The sequence below is a fragment of the Crotalus tigris genome, unplaced genomic scaffold (genome assembly GCF_016545835.1).
Source record: "Crotalus tigris isolate CLP2741 ecotype Arizona unplaced genomic scaffold, ASM1654583v1 scf7180000018064.1731613, whole genome shotgun sequence".
Taxonomy (NCBI): Eukaryota; Metazoa; Chordata; class Lepidosauria; order Squamata; family Viperidae; genus Crotalus; species Crotalus tigris.
The window spans coordinates 147356-161040 of NW_024096804.1; positions in this window are offsets into that span (position 1 = coordinate 147356).

Below are 13685 nucleotides of genomic sequence, written 5' to 3' on the forward strand. Positions count from 1 at the left end.
CAAGTTTTGGGCAGCAATTTTATTGCTACTCCCCAGCAAGAAAGTTGGCATCAACCTAGTAATAGCAACACTGAGTAAAATACAATGCTGTTATGAGAATGGGATAGAAACAGATTTTTAAAATATATTGGATGCAAACTTTGCTTTCTGTTCATCCTTAAGAAGGATGACATACATGTTGTCTCTTGAATATGTTGCTATAGGTAACCCCCAGGATCCCTAATTAGCAGCCAAGCTACCCAGGGTTGTTGCAAGTTGCAGCTCTATCTGGAGGCCAACAAGTTTAGTTGTTCTATTTTTCACCAATCATTTATTTCTTAGATCAGTGTGTGATTCCTTCCTCTGTTTTACAAAGTCCACAATCCCACAGAAGAGAAAGTAGCAGAAGCATTCCATAGATGTAACATGGATTATCTTCCTCGGGAGTTTTCATTAAACCCATATAAACCCTTTGTTTACACTCATTTAACCAATCTCCTTACTTGGATAAACAACTAGTTACATGTTGTGAAGTATAATGGATGCAGAAACCAGAATGATTCTTTCCATGGTTCTTCAGTTCTTATTTATGAAATTTCTAAAGCTTTCCATTGTTTTACTTTTAAATACTTTGAAATGAGCAGCTCCTTAGTACAAGGCACTGCTAGCTTTTGGATGGGAGGATGATTAGTTAATTTCCAGAACCTGATGAGCCCAGACTGGTGCTCTATAACCATTTTCTAGTGATGCTATGAATTCCAGAGACTGGGGTGCCTTCCTTTGCATGGTTGCAAAATAAGGAAAGAACCAATCTAAATAGTGAGTGTAATAGAGCTTTTCTCTTTCCTCAAAGTCAGCTAGCTGCAATGGGAAAAAAAGCCTTTTCTTATTCCACTAAAGGTCAATATAATTTGGGGAGGGGAGGACGACACAGACAGTGTAACACCATATATTATCTTGCTGCTATGCCAGATACAGAAGTGGTATATAATAATGGTTGTAAGTTGTGATGGTTGTAAAGCAGTTCATCATGTAACTCACCCAATTTTATCTCGCTTTTTTTTTACAGCAGTTGTAAAGCAAATAAGGTCATTAAGCAAATGGTTGTAAAGAGAACTCATTGTTCACTATTGACCAATTTTTGCCAGGAACGAGAAACAAACGTCAGTTTCTGGCAACCCCCCCCAACTTTATAAATTGGGGTCATGTGACTACAGGATGCTACAAATGGTTGTAAATGTAGGCTGGTTGCCAAGTTCCCAAAATGCAATCACATGACTATGAAGGGGCAGCGGTTGGAACTGCGGAACCAGGCTATAGGAAGTTTTTTGGCGAGGCTGTCTATCATAACTTTGATCAATCATAAGCTGATGACTACCTGTATCTTCCAAATGTTCAATGATAGTAGCTAAGAAGATCAGCCCCTTCCTTAATATCAGAATAGTTCAAACTACAGCAATTTAATTTTTTTTCTCCTTTACATTTTATTATTAAATATTAAGACAAGGAGATTGTAAGATTCAGTTTAGTTCTTCTGTGGATGACTTAATTTCTAGCTCAGTGCAAGTTGTGCATATTAGTTAAATATAAATATTGTTAACGTGAAGCCATTCGTAGGATAAAATATATGGTGTGCTACCATTGCAGACACTCCAGGCTACTACTAAAATGGAATGAAGCATGAGATACCATCCACTCTGAAGAGCTACAAAATCAAAAGTGGAAAACACGGCCTTGGGAGTATTTGCCGTGGGCTGGGATTGGAAAAGGACAATGGATGTGACAATAGATGTGCTTCTCCTCCCATCCCAGATGTCCTGTAAATTTTGTACAAGGGAACAATCTAACGTATTACATATTCTATATGCAGGCATATTCACAAATATCTTCAACAAACCTTTCCTTTTTTCTTTCTTTTGCTTAATGCATGTGACAAAGTAATAATCATATGAAGAATGTAATAGCATGTAGAAAGAAAAATAACTCAGTCGTGATGATTATATAGTTCTACATTTTTCTAGCATGTTAGTGCCTTCCTCCCTCCCTCCCTCCCTCCCTCCCTCCCTCCCTCCCTCCCTCCCTCCCTCCCTCTGTCTCTCTCTTAATCTCTTTTAGCATGTTTTTGCTTAACTGTCCTCAGGTTTCCTGATTATGCTTTTAAACACGTTTTCACATACTTATATTGGCTATCACAAAACACAGCTCTTGTTAGTACATTGCATGACATTGCTTCCAGTTATGTATCCTCTCTCTGCACGCTTCTTCCACTCCGCCTTTTTTTCTTTTCCCTCTTCTCCTTTGTTTGCCCAGCACTCTTTCATTCCGTACAATACAGCATTTCAGTTCTTGCAATAAATGCCTTCATGTGGAGCCGCTCAACTAGGAGAGAATGTTATTAGACGATGCTCTCAGGCAGCACACCTTCACACAATCAATACACATTCGGAGCTCTGCTCATTCCCTCTTTGCTTAAATTCCCTGCAAAAGTGCAAGGGAAGCAGCAGAGGGTATCATCAATCATGGGCCACAGTGACATATGTTGAAGCCTGACCAATGCTGAGATGTTTTAATAAGGCATCCATTAAAACCCTCAAATAAATTGCAATTTTAAAACAGAACATGATACAGACCAAGTTTTCCTCATCCATCTTCTGGCATGTCATGTAATGTAATTGCACTGTTAATTTATCCAAGAACTTTCTCCATACACAGTTTCATCAGCATTGCTTAATTTCCCTGAAGAGTTGTGTATGCGGGTGTGTGTATGCTGGTGCGGGGGGGGGGGAACCATGAACGCAAGTATCGCTGCTTCTGCTTCAGGGGTGTAGAGTAATGTTTCTGCTTAGCATGGCATTAGCCAGAGAGCTAATCAAAGATTTGAAATGTCTGACACTTTGTCAATGGACAATTCAGCTTTGTGTTGTTTGTTGCCTTACCAACTCTAGCCTAGAGCAGCCCCCTCCACTTACCTTTTTCTTCCTTCCAAATTTTTGGTGGTTTATGCCCCTCCAGAGTGGGGTCATTCAATGTGCCTGTGGATCCCATCAATACCTATTGACCAAAGAGTTTAGGGACCATTTAAGATCGCAAAACTATGGCACACAGTCCTGATTTTGGTTCTCAAGCTTAGGACATGTGTTTAGAGCTTTGACAAGGATAAGGAAAGCAAGAAGCTTGAAATCAATACCAAAGAATGAAAAAATATTGCTATAGAAGAATGTCAAAGTGATTATGCTTGCTCTCCCCTCCCTGTTTTATTTTTTAAGATCTGGAAGAGACACAGAGGCAGCGGGTGTCATATAGATTTCTTTGTCTTCCATGCATAAATCTAAAAATAAGTAATGTAATTCCTCATGTAATGTTGCGTCAGCAGATTTTACACTTTTATTTATTCTTTTTTTTCCCTTAATCAATTCTTTATCTCTTTCTGCTATGGAAGAAATAGTCAGGAGGCATAAAATAAGATTTGCCATGTACACGCTGGCAAATCTGCAGTGCTGCAGTGCTGCTTGAGCAATAATGCCATCTAGGTATTGGTTTAAATCTAATAAATGTCCTCTCAAGAACATCTTGAAGTCAAAAGGTATGCAGACAAAGAAAACTTAAATCAGACAATAATTCTAGGTATCAAAATGCAATAAACAAAGGCAATTAAAATATTCTTCCAGAATATTCAACTATTTTTCAGAATAAGTGTTCCAAAAAGCAAATGATAGTTCCTTGCCTTCAGTTATACACTAGAACAGAGATGGCGAACCTTTTAGAGACCAAGTGCCCAAACTGCAACCCAAAACCCACTTATGTATCATTGGGTGCCGGGGGGTGTGGCCCATTGGGTGGGTGTGGCCCATTGGGTGGGCATGGCCCATTGGGTGAGTGTGGCTGCGGTGGTAACAGTGGGACTAAAATGTTCAATCAATCAATTCCAACTTTGCAAGATCTTTTTTTTCCTGCGAGAAGTTGAAATTGATTGATTGAACCTTTTTTTTTTTTTTGCACATGGCGGTAGAGGCCTAAAGCAAAAAGATTTTATAAAACCCAGCTGAAGGCCTAGGACTGGGGTGATGGCATGCGTGCCTACAGAGAGGGCTCTGAGTGCCGCCTCTGGCACCTTTGCCATAAGTTCACCACCACTGCACTAGAGTCCACCTTGTGTCAAAATATTGCCAGTAAACATTGGGTTTACAAAATGCCCCTCTTCAGGCAAATCTGCCTAAATTTACACAAAGATACAGACTAGCTTGTGCAGTCCTGTCTACTTTTTTGAAGCTCTCCAAGAAGTGAAGCAGCAATATTTTGCTAATTCTAAAATTTGTTTCAGTAGTGATTAACATTTTCATCCAAGGGATCACACAGGAAAAGCCTTCTTCTAAACATAGAAGCAATTCAGGAAAAAGAAAAAAGAAAGAACATAATGATCAGGTCCATATGGAATAGAGGCATTTTTATCTTACATTTTGGAAATATCCAGAAAGTCTAAAAAAATGAGGCATCTATAGTTGCTGGCACACTGGCCTATTAATGGGGTTCTTTGTTTTCAAGTATTTATTCCATGTGATGTTCTGATTTCTTCTCTCTGAGCACTCTCTTGAACTGATTTATAATTCCAGCATCTCATGGTGACCTGTGCAGTGTTTTCATTAGTTCAACCCCCGTTATGTAATTAAAGGCTGCTTGAATTTCTTATTGGCTTAAACTCTCTTCTTAACTCTAGTCTATGACCCCATGTTTCCGAGATACTAAAATTGTCCTGGAAGTACCATGAATAACCTTGTTTTAACCACTAAATTACCTGTGCCTGAATTCAATTTGAGGCTTAAATATAAAGACGAAAACCTCCCTATATGTTTACATTTGGAACCAATGCATGACCTTTAAAATCTCCTAATGTTACTACTCACCCAGTGAGGTAAAACCATATGTCACTGGTAAGTGAATATGAGTACAGATTCAGATTTACCTAGATATGCAAGCTCCTTCCATTGTATTTCTTGCCTATTTATGTCTTATTAAACATTTATTTTCCAAGTCAACATGTTCAAAATTTTAAGGCATCCATATTTTCTCCTTATAAACACCACCCACTTCCCATGGATCCAAAGCTTAACAAAGCCAATAAATTCTTCAGGGTACATACTTCCTAAAGTGACTGGACTTCTGAAAAAACCCTTAGAATGTTTGTAAATGAGCCAACATGTGTCCCTCTCCCCTAAATTATATTTCTAAGATAATCTCAAGAGAAAAATATTTAGATTTCATAGCCTAAATCTGAACTCTTGGCCAACCTTCTGTTAGCCTGCACCAATTCTCATGCTAATTCTCTATCATACCTGCAGTTTTATGAAAGTCATATTTTATCTGTTTGGTTATTTTCAGTCATGGAAGAGCTTAAAAAGAAATATTACCACTATTCACTTTTTATAGTGGGAGTCATAGTATTTGCCTGACCCTTTTTTTCCTGATCTTGTTGAATTTCCTATACAAAGGAAATGAAAATGCTTTATATTTAATAGTGGGAGCATATAAACCAGAGTTTTATTACTGGATGTTGTACTGGGTGAGAAGTTTTCAGGAAAAAATACAGATTGCTTAATATAAACTTAGGGGACAAGGAAAAGGGAGACATATGGATTTAACAAATAGAGCAGGAAACATTAGAAAGAGAATACAGTCAAATATTGTTGCTCATTTTCTTAACATTAAATTACCAACAAATCCAACCCCAGGGTTGCCAAACTTTTTTCTTCATTTTTTTTTTTTAGAAAAGGTTTTTGAATACTTGCTGTCTATTAGTCTAGAAATATAAGCAAGGTAAGTTTTTCTTGGCATCTTGTTAAAGAGATGAAAAGCTTAAATTGCTAAATGTAGTGCTGTGCTGAAATCCATCTGCGATTTCTTACCAAGTTCTTCTACTGTTTGAGGAACTTGTGGTTGTTGTTTTCTTTTCTTTTCTTTTTTAAAAAGCTCATTTTCAGGTACTTTCAGGTTTCTTACAGATTTCCTTGGGTGTTGTTTTTCAGGTAGCAGTGATACTAATAGTGCTTCATTTTTCTGTTTTACACATTCTAATAGCCTCTAAGACTACCTATACTTTTTGATCTGTAGACAGTGATCAAAGTTTTTCCTGTGATTTTTTGTGACATATATACAAAAACAGGCAGAGTTTTCATTACACTGTTGCACCTGCCATCTTGACCTTTTTGAGCTTACCCCTAAAATAGGACAAATTAAAACATGGGTGTTTAAAGAAAACTGTTTAAAAACTCTATTTGAATCCTCAATTTAAAATTGAATATTTTAAATGTTTGAGAATACAAGTAATCCTCAATCTACGATCACAACTGAGCCCAAAATTTATGTTGCTAAGTGAGACACTTGTTAAGTGAGTTTTGCGACTTTTCTCGCTACATTTGTTAAGTGGATCACTGCAATTCTTAAATTAGAACACGGTTGTTAAGTGAATTTGTCACCCCCATTGACTTGCATGTCAGAAGGTTGCAAAAGGTGACACCGGGACATTGCAACCGTCATAAATGTGAGTCAGTTGTCAAGCATCCAAATGTAAATCACGTGACCCTGGGGGTGCTGCAATGGTCATAAGTGTGAAAAAAATGGTCACAAGTCACTTTTTTCAGTGCCTTTGTAACTCTGAATGGCCACTAAATGAACTGTTGTAAGTCAAAGACTACCTGTATTTTAAATGTTTGAGCATCATTTTTAATCTCCAACAGCCTATAATGAGAGAAAAAAATAAGCTAAACTTGGTAAAGGTGAAAGGTATGAATATAACTCTGTCCATGCGTTTTTTTTTTTTTTCATAATTTGGGTTAATTTACTCCTTTGAGCCAGAATTCTGAACTTGGACTGTAAATCGATTCAGACCCATCAGAGTGCTAATAGGACCAGATTGCTCCAAACTGCATCAATTTTAATTTAAGGTTTCATTAAAAATATTTATTTTATTACTGTATATGTTTAACAAAGTGTAAAAAAAAATCCCACCCCACAAAAAAACCCAATTAATCAACAATAATAAACAAAAAGGAAAAGGGGAAAGAAATTAACAGACAAATTAAGCATATCTAATGTAATATTAAACATTATAAAATTATGTTTTTAAAACCTCAATTATAAAATAGAATGTGAACATAGTCGACCTATTTTTTATTTGGTAGAAAATATGACCTTATTAAAATGGATAAATTACACATCTTCTGAATTCAGTTCTTAATAGTAATTTTGGAGGATTAATCAAAATCAGTTTAGACCACTGAATTAGAATTATTTTTTTCTAGATCAGTCTGAAGACTAAGTTTGGAATAGCTTGATTTGTACCAACCTACTCTGTCTTCACACTAATCAGAAGCTTTGTCTGACCATTTGGAATTGCATAAAACTGGGTTAGAAGTAAAGGATAGGATACTGTACGCTTTTTGAAAAAATCTCAGTCAAGGTCACAGGAGCAGCATATTAAGCAAACAAATGGGCAAAACAATCCCTCCTCATTTTTTTTCTTAGCCTTATTTCCAACTTTAAATTAGAACTTCAGGGCTTAGATGACTAAACATGTCCATTGAGGGCTTGGAGCAATGGAATTTTAACATCAATCAGCTAAATCTAGTAAAAATCTACAGGAATTAATCTTAGATAGAAGTTAATTGCTAGGCTAACACAGAGACTTGAAACTTGAATTACAAAATACTTCTGGGAAAAGCCACAGGACAAAACCTCATGGAAGGCCAGATTAGAAATTAAGTTGAACTGGACTTAGTATAGCTTTCCTCTAGAGCTGAGAAAAATCTCTCAACATTGCCCCTTTTTATTTATAGATTCCAAGTATATTTGAATCGAATGCACAAACCCTATAGATATTTCGACCTTGTTTGGACACAATAATTTTGAATAATTTGTTATCACCTGGAAATTGGAAAAGAGTATTCAATATTCCAAAGACAACACACAATATTATTATTTTAATATATTATTGCTGTAGCACGTTGTTACTGAAGGATATTTTAACTCTGAAATGATGAAATCTAAAACAAAAATAAAAATTAATGTTACATCCATTCAACCAATAAATTTAAATTATTAATAATTAATATTTATTGGTATTATTATTCTTATTCTTTTTCTTTAGCGGATGTAATCTGTTACATAGAATCCAGCCTTTACCTTTATTTTGGAACATTTAAGACAAGGCACACCTTTATGTAATATTATGATGGAAGTTAATAATTTGCCACAGAGAAATTCACTTCTTTCTTGCCAGGCTCTATAATTTTTTCTATAAGATTTCTTCCAAACGATGTGTTGAAAGGTCAAGTGATAACATTCTTCTTAGAGCATTGGTCAAATAGCACAATACATTTGATGGGATCAACTCACGTCAACTCATGAATGACATTTTTTTGAATAGTTAGTATGTTACTATGTTAACTAAGCCAGATGTTTAGACTGGATTTCGCATTTTTGTCTGCCTATTAGGTCCTTCCCAAGGAGGACAGAGATAGGCAGATGCAGAATAATATTAGAAGTATCATCACAAGATGTTGCTGTTCCAAGTAAAGCTGTCTTCAACAATATTGCCTGCCTACACTGTAGAAATTTTGTGGGTAGTTATAGGCAGAATAGCCACTTTTTTAGAATTAAAAATGCAGATATTGCTGTATATTTAAACTTTTTAAAGGTACAGAAATAACTAACAAAAAGAAAATAACCCTTCTGCTTTGGGGTTGCCATATAAAATATATAAAATATATCCTAAGTCTCTAGGCATTTTAAACCTAAGGTTACAACATACTGACTTGTATAAGGAAATTATATTACCTTGAAAGAATCTTTAATTGCAATGAGTTGACAATATCCTGGATAATGACTTGTAGATGTGTTTACTGTGAATTGACAATGTGTTGGATAAATGTTCTCCTAAGTTGTAGGCGTGTTTACAATGAGCCGTTGGGGATGTTTGTAGGTTGATGAAGAAGAGTTGTTTGTATCTTTTAATGATTTACTGTTGGAACTTACTAAAAAAAATAACTGCTTCATCTGTCAGTTTCTACCGCAAATAATACAATATTAGTAACAATAATTTTATTAATACATTAGGGACCATTCAGAATATTACAGAATCAAAAACCATAATGTTTTCCTGTTCAATGAGTTATACTTTGGCCAATTCCAGCAAACATAACTCTTTCTATTTTTTAAAATTATAACTTGAGCACATAAGAACTATACCTTAGGAACCACAGCACTGCATGGAGTATATCTGGCAATTATTATTTTCTTGTGTCTCAAACCAAGTCATTTTTAAAAAAAGTTATCCATGTTAGCTACTGCTATTTCTTTAATCAGACTTTTTTTTAAAATGCTGTCAGTGTGAGCTTAGTTACATAACGCAATGAAATCCAATATACACTAGAGAGCAATGAAAAGTTCTCTCCACAATAGTTCTTTCAGTAATTCCTAGTAGTCCAATGTAATTTGTATGGCATTAAGCATTATTCTCCAACATAAGCCAAAGCCAAAATAAATATTTTTCATTGCTTGTTTGGTGACATCACAATTTACATGTTATGACCACATTTGCAATTTTCCTAGTATAATACAATTTCCAAGCTGTCTAGCCTTCTAATTAATTTTATAGCATCACATTACAGTTGTGGATTTGCTTTTCAAATTTCTCTCCCTCTCTTTCCCTCATTACTCTATTCCTCAGCCTATACTAACTTCTGCACAGTTGCATTACCATTCTACATTGACATTATTTATGGAAACACCTTCCCTTCAAAGCAGCTTTGAAAAATGTTTCACCCCTGATGCTATTTAATAGAGGCACTTTATACATTTAACTATGAATCATCAAGTGTCAAGTATGTGATTCATGCTGTGGTTCTATGTTCACTAGAGACTAACTTCCATTGAACTTCATGAGATTTAATTTTGAGGAAACATGTGTAGGGTCACGTTATATGTGATCAAGTAATGTACGTAGAGGAGTTACTTGGCCAAAAGGGATCAACATAAAGCATGTCCTAAGACAGAATGCCAATAACTGTAAAAATGGCAACTTCTTAAAATAGGCATGGTCTTCTCTCACAGAGATTAAAATAAAAATTCCCTGCAAAGTTGCTCTTGGTACGATGCAGATATGGATCATACCTTTGCCTTTCAATATGTTTTCCAGAGTTTTCCCATTTAGATGGATAATTTAAAATCATATGTTTGCTCAAGCTTTTCCCAGTCTACTATCCCCAAAATGTACTAGACTTCAATTCCAATAATTCCTATCTGGTGTGGCTTTGAATTCTGGGAATTTGAATTTGCATTTCAAGTCTATTAAACTTCTAGCATTTCTGTAACCATGAGGGAAGTTTACATAGTGAAAGAAAAATAATGTAAATACATCAGATGTTCAAGAAGGGGAAAAAGTGTCATCAAATCACATGTACTGAGGGATTTATTTTATCTGTAGTCTTAAAATCTGCACACCAAATCACTGTTTTCCTCAATTAAATAATTGACTGCATGACTCTTTGTTTTTCATAATTGTGAAAATATGCAGCAACATCCAGCACATGTTGATTAAAAACTAACCAAACACTGTAGAAATTTTTATCTAATAGATATGATTAGGATCAGTCTTGATTTATAAACCAATACATAGAAAAATACCACAGAAATGCAGGGATAAATGAAAGAATTAAGAAGTAAATCTTTGACATGTACTATAGTGTATCTGTCTAAATTTATTCACTCACTGCTTTATCTCTATTCACAATCTCTCATGGTAGAGCACCTTAGAATACAATATAGCATTGTTGATTATTTTAGATGAAACATGAGCTAAGGTAATCAGCTGCCAGACTACTTCAGATTTATTCCCCTCTGTCTTCCAGATGCAACTGTTACCATTCATGTTTAGTAAGCCAATAAAACATGATTTTGTGGTAGGACAGTAGGGGGCTAAATTATCCAAGGTGTAAATGGCAGGCACTCATACAAAACTCATTCACAAATAATTGGAGCAACCAGCACATATCCCCCCTCCCACTGTTTTGGAAGCCTTCTCCATGGGGCTGAATTGCCATACTGACCGTAGCTTCACAGCTGAAGCCAAATTGTCTGCTACTTCATTGGTCTCAGTTGGGGAACCCGCTATACAAATGCTTCCCACCAGATATCAAAGATACTCCTTCTTTTCATTCACAACCAATCTGATACCATTCATATAAAGATCACTTTTGCAAGATTTTCACCAGATGCCTAATGCAGTCACTATCAGAGGGGTAGGAAATAACAACAGATGCATACACTTATCCAATTGCTGCTTCATGTCAAGATTTTAAATATAAAGTCCCTGGGATTTTGTATTTATGCTGATCTTGTGCTTTGTCACTTGAATTTCTATTTCTATTTCTAGAGCTGATGTTCAACTAAATATGTATTTTTCCAACACATGAAATTAAAATTAAATTAATTAAACTAAATTAAACTAAACTGCAAAGTTATAACCAGAAGCCAACATGGATTTGTCAAAAACGGATCATGTCAAACAACTTTTATTTCATTCTTTGACAAAGTGATTAAATTAGTGGACCAGTGAAATGCTATAGACATAGTAAACTTGGACTTCAGCAAGGCATTTGACAAAGTAGAGCACAACCAAATGTACAGGTACAAACTAGGTGAAACTTGGCTCAATAGAAGTAACTTAAGAGGGATCTTGGAGTCCTAGTGGACAATCACTTAAATATGAGCCAACAGTGTGCTGCAGCTGCCAAAAAAAGCCAAAACAGTGCTAGGCTGCATTAACAGAGGGATAGAATCAAGATCACATGAAGTGTTAGTACCACTTTATAAGGATTTGGTAAGGCCACACTTGGAATCCTGAATATCAAAGCATACAAAATAATTTAAAACTCTGGAAGAGCTATACAAACCACATAAGTACAGCAGCAATCTACACCTTGTTAATAAAAAACCTGTGTGAGCGTAAAACTCAAGAAATGGCTGTCAGAGGCCTTTTGGGCAAGAGAATTTTGTCCTTTAGTTTGTTTCTCAAAGAATGGTTTCCAAAGTATCTGGCTGAAGTTCATACAAGTGCAAGGAGTTCTACAAAATGCATTAAAATTCTTGAAGGAAAGAGTAATATTTTACAGTAAACTGTTATGCGTTTTTAAAATCACATGAAATCTGATAATCCATAACAGGGGATATTTATGCAATCTGCAAATATTCACATTCAGTGGATGCCAACAGGATATTTTGGTCTCTTATCTAATGGAACTACATCATTAATTACTATTTTCAGTAGCACCATGCCTAACTGACAACCTAAATGTAAATGTAAACCATAATTGAGGTTGATATTATATAAACATTTTGCATAAGACTGCAATGAAACTTAATCAAAGGGGTTTTCATGCGCAATAAAAATTACCTGCTTTTCAGAGATCTCTGGGCTATGTTAATAGCTTGCTTTGAAAATGGTACAATGCCAAATACCCACATTACTTTAAAAAAAATTCTTCTGGCTCAGTTTTCAACTGAAAATATAACAAATACAATAAAAATCAATCATAAAACATTAATACCACATGTCCCAAGTAAATGAGCTTTGGGTGAACTTTAAAAAGTTTTTTTTCTATTAAGCCTATAGAAATAAAGGAAACAAATATACTTTTAATACAAAGCAAAAGAACTGAGAAAGGCTTGTGGCTTTGTTAGAGTTAGGTTTGTGGTTTTGAATTACTTGAGCCACAATCAAGAAATGTTTTCCTTTAAAAAACACACACAAAAATGACAGATTGATGGAACTGATCTGAATTAAGTCACAGAGACTCTCAAGATGGCAGATTTCCAAAGCTTGCTTCCTGAACCAACCTTGTTTGTTTTCTGTCACATTAAAAAAAAAGAAAATATTTCAAGATATGCCCCCAAATAATAAAAAGGGATATTTCCCAGTGTTATACAGAATCACATATCCTATTTTGCTGTTTTTTTTCTATTAAAAATTGTCTTTATGAAACAATTCAAAGTATTTGCATTCTGGCTATTGGTGATGACTACATAAACAATGCTCCCATACTTGCAAGAATGGATTTGTCAGGACACCTAATCTGCCCATGGTGTGCAGAAGCCTTCAGATTTTTTTCTTCATTTCAGGTGTAACTCAAAGGATAACACACAAAGGATAGAAGAATCATAAACTTGTTCTATGCATGGAATGTTTAAAATGTTGCAGTTCTCTAAATCAAGATTCTGTCATATTTGAGACAGTTTTGTTTTAGTAAGAATTGAATTGTGTGATTGCAGATTATTAAATAAGCCAATTATTTCCTATTTCAGATGCAATTATTTTTCAGTTTGGATGATTTTGATCTACTTATGAAGCAGAAAGTTGTTAAAAGAGTTTTGGGGAAAGCTTTCTTACAGTTTAATTGTTGATGACTTCAATATTAATTTGGACAACCATGAATTGTCAATGAACAAAATGTCTCTAGTTAAAATTGATCTATGTTTCCTAATTCACAGATGAGATACTCAAGACCTCAAGACTGTTAATTCATAACTGCATAATGTGAAACATCTTAAATGAAAAGAATAGTCTCAATAATATTGAGCAACATACTTGACAGAATACCCACATAAATATGCCAAGTAACAGAAAAAGTTAGTAAAGCTTCTAACCAAGCTATGAC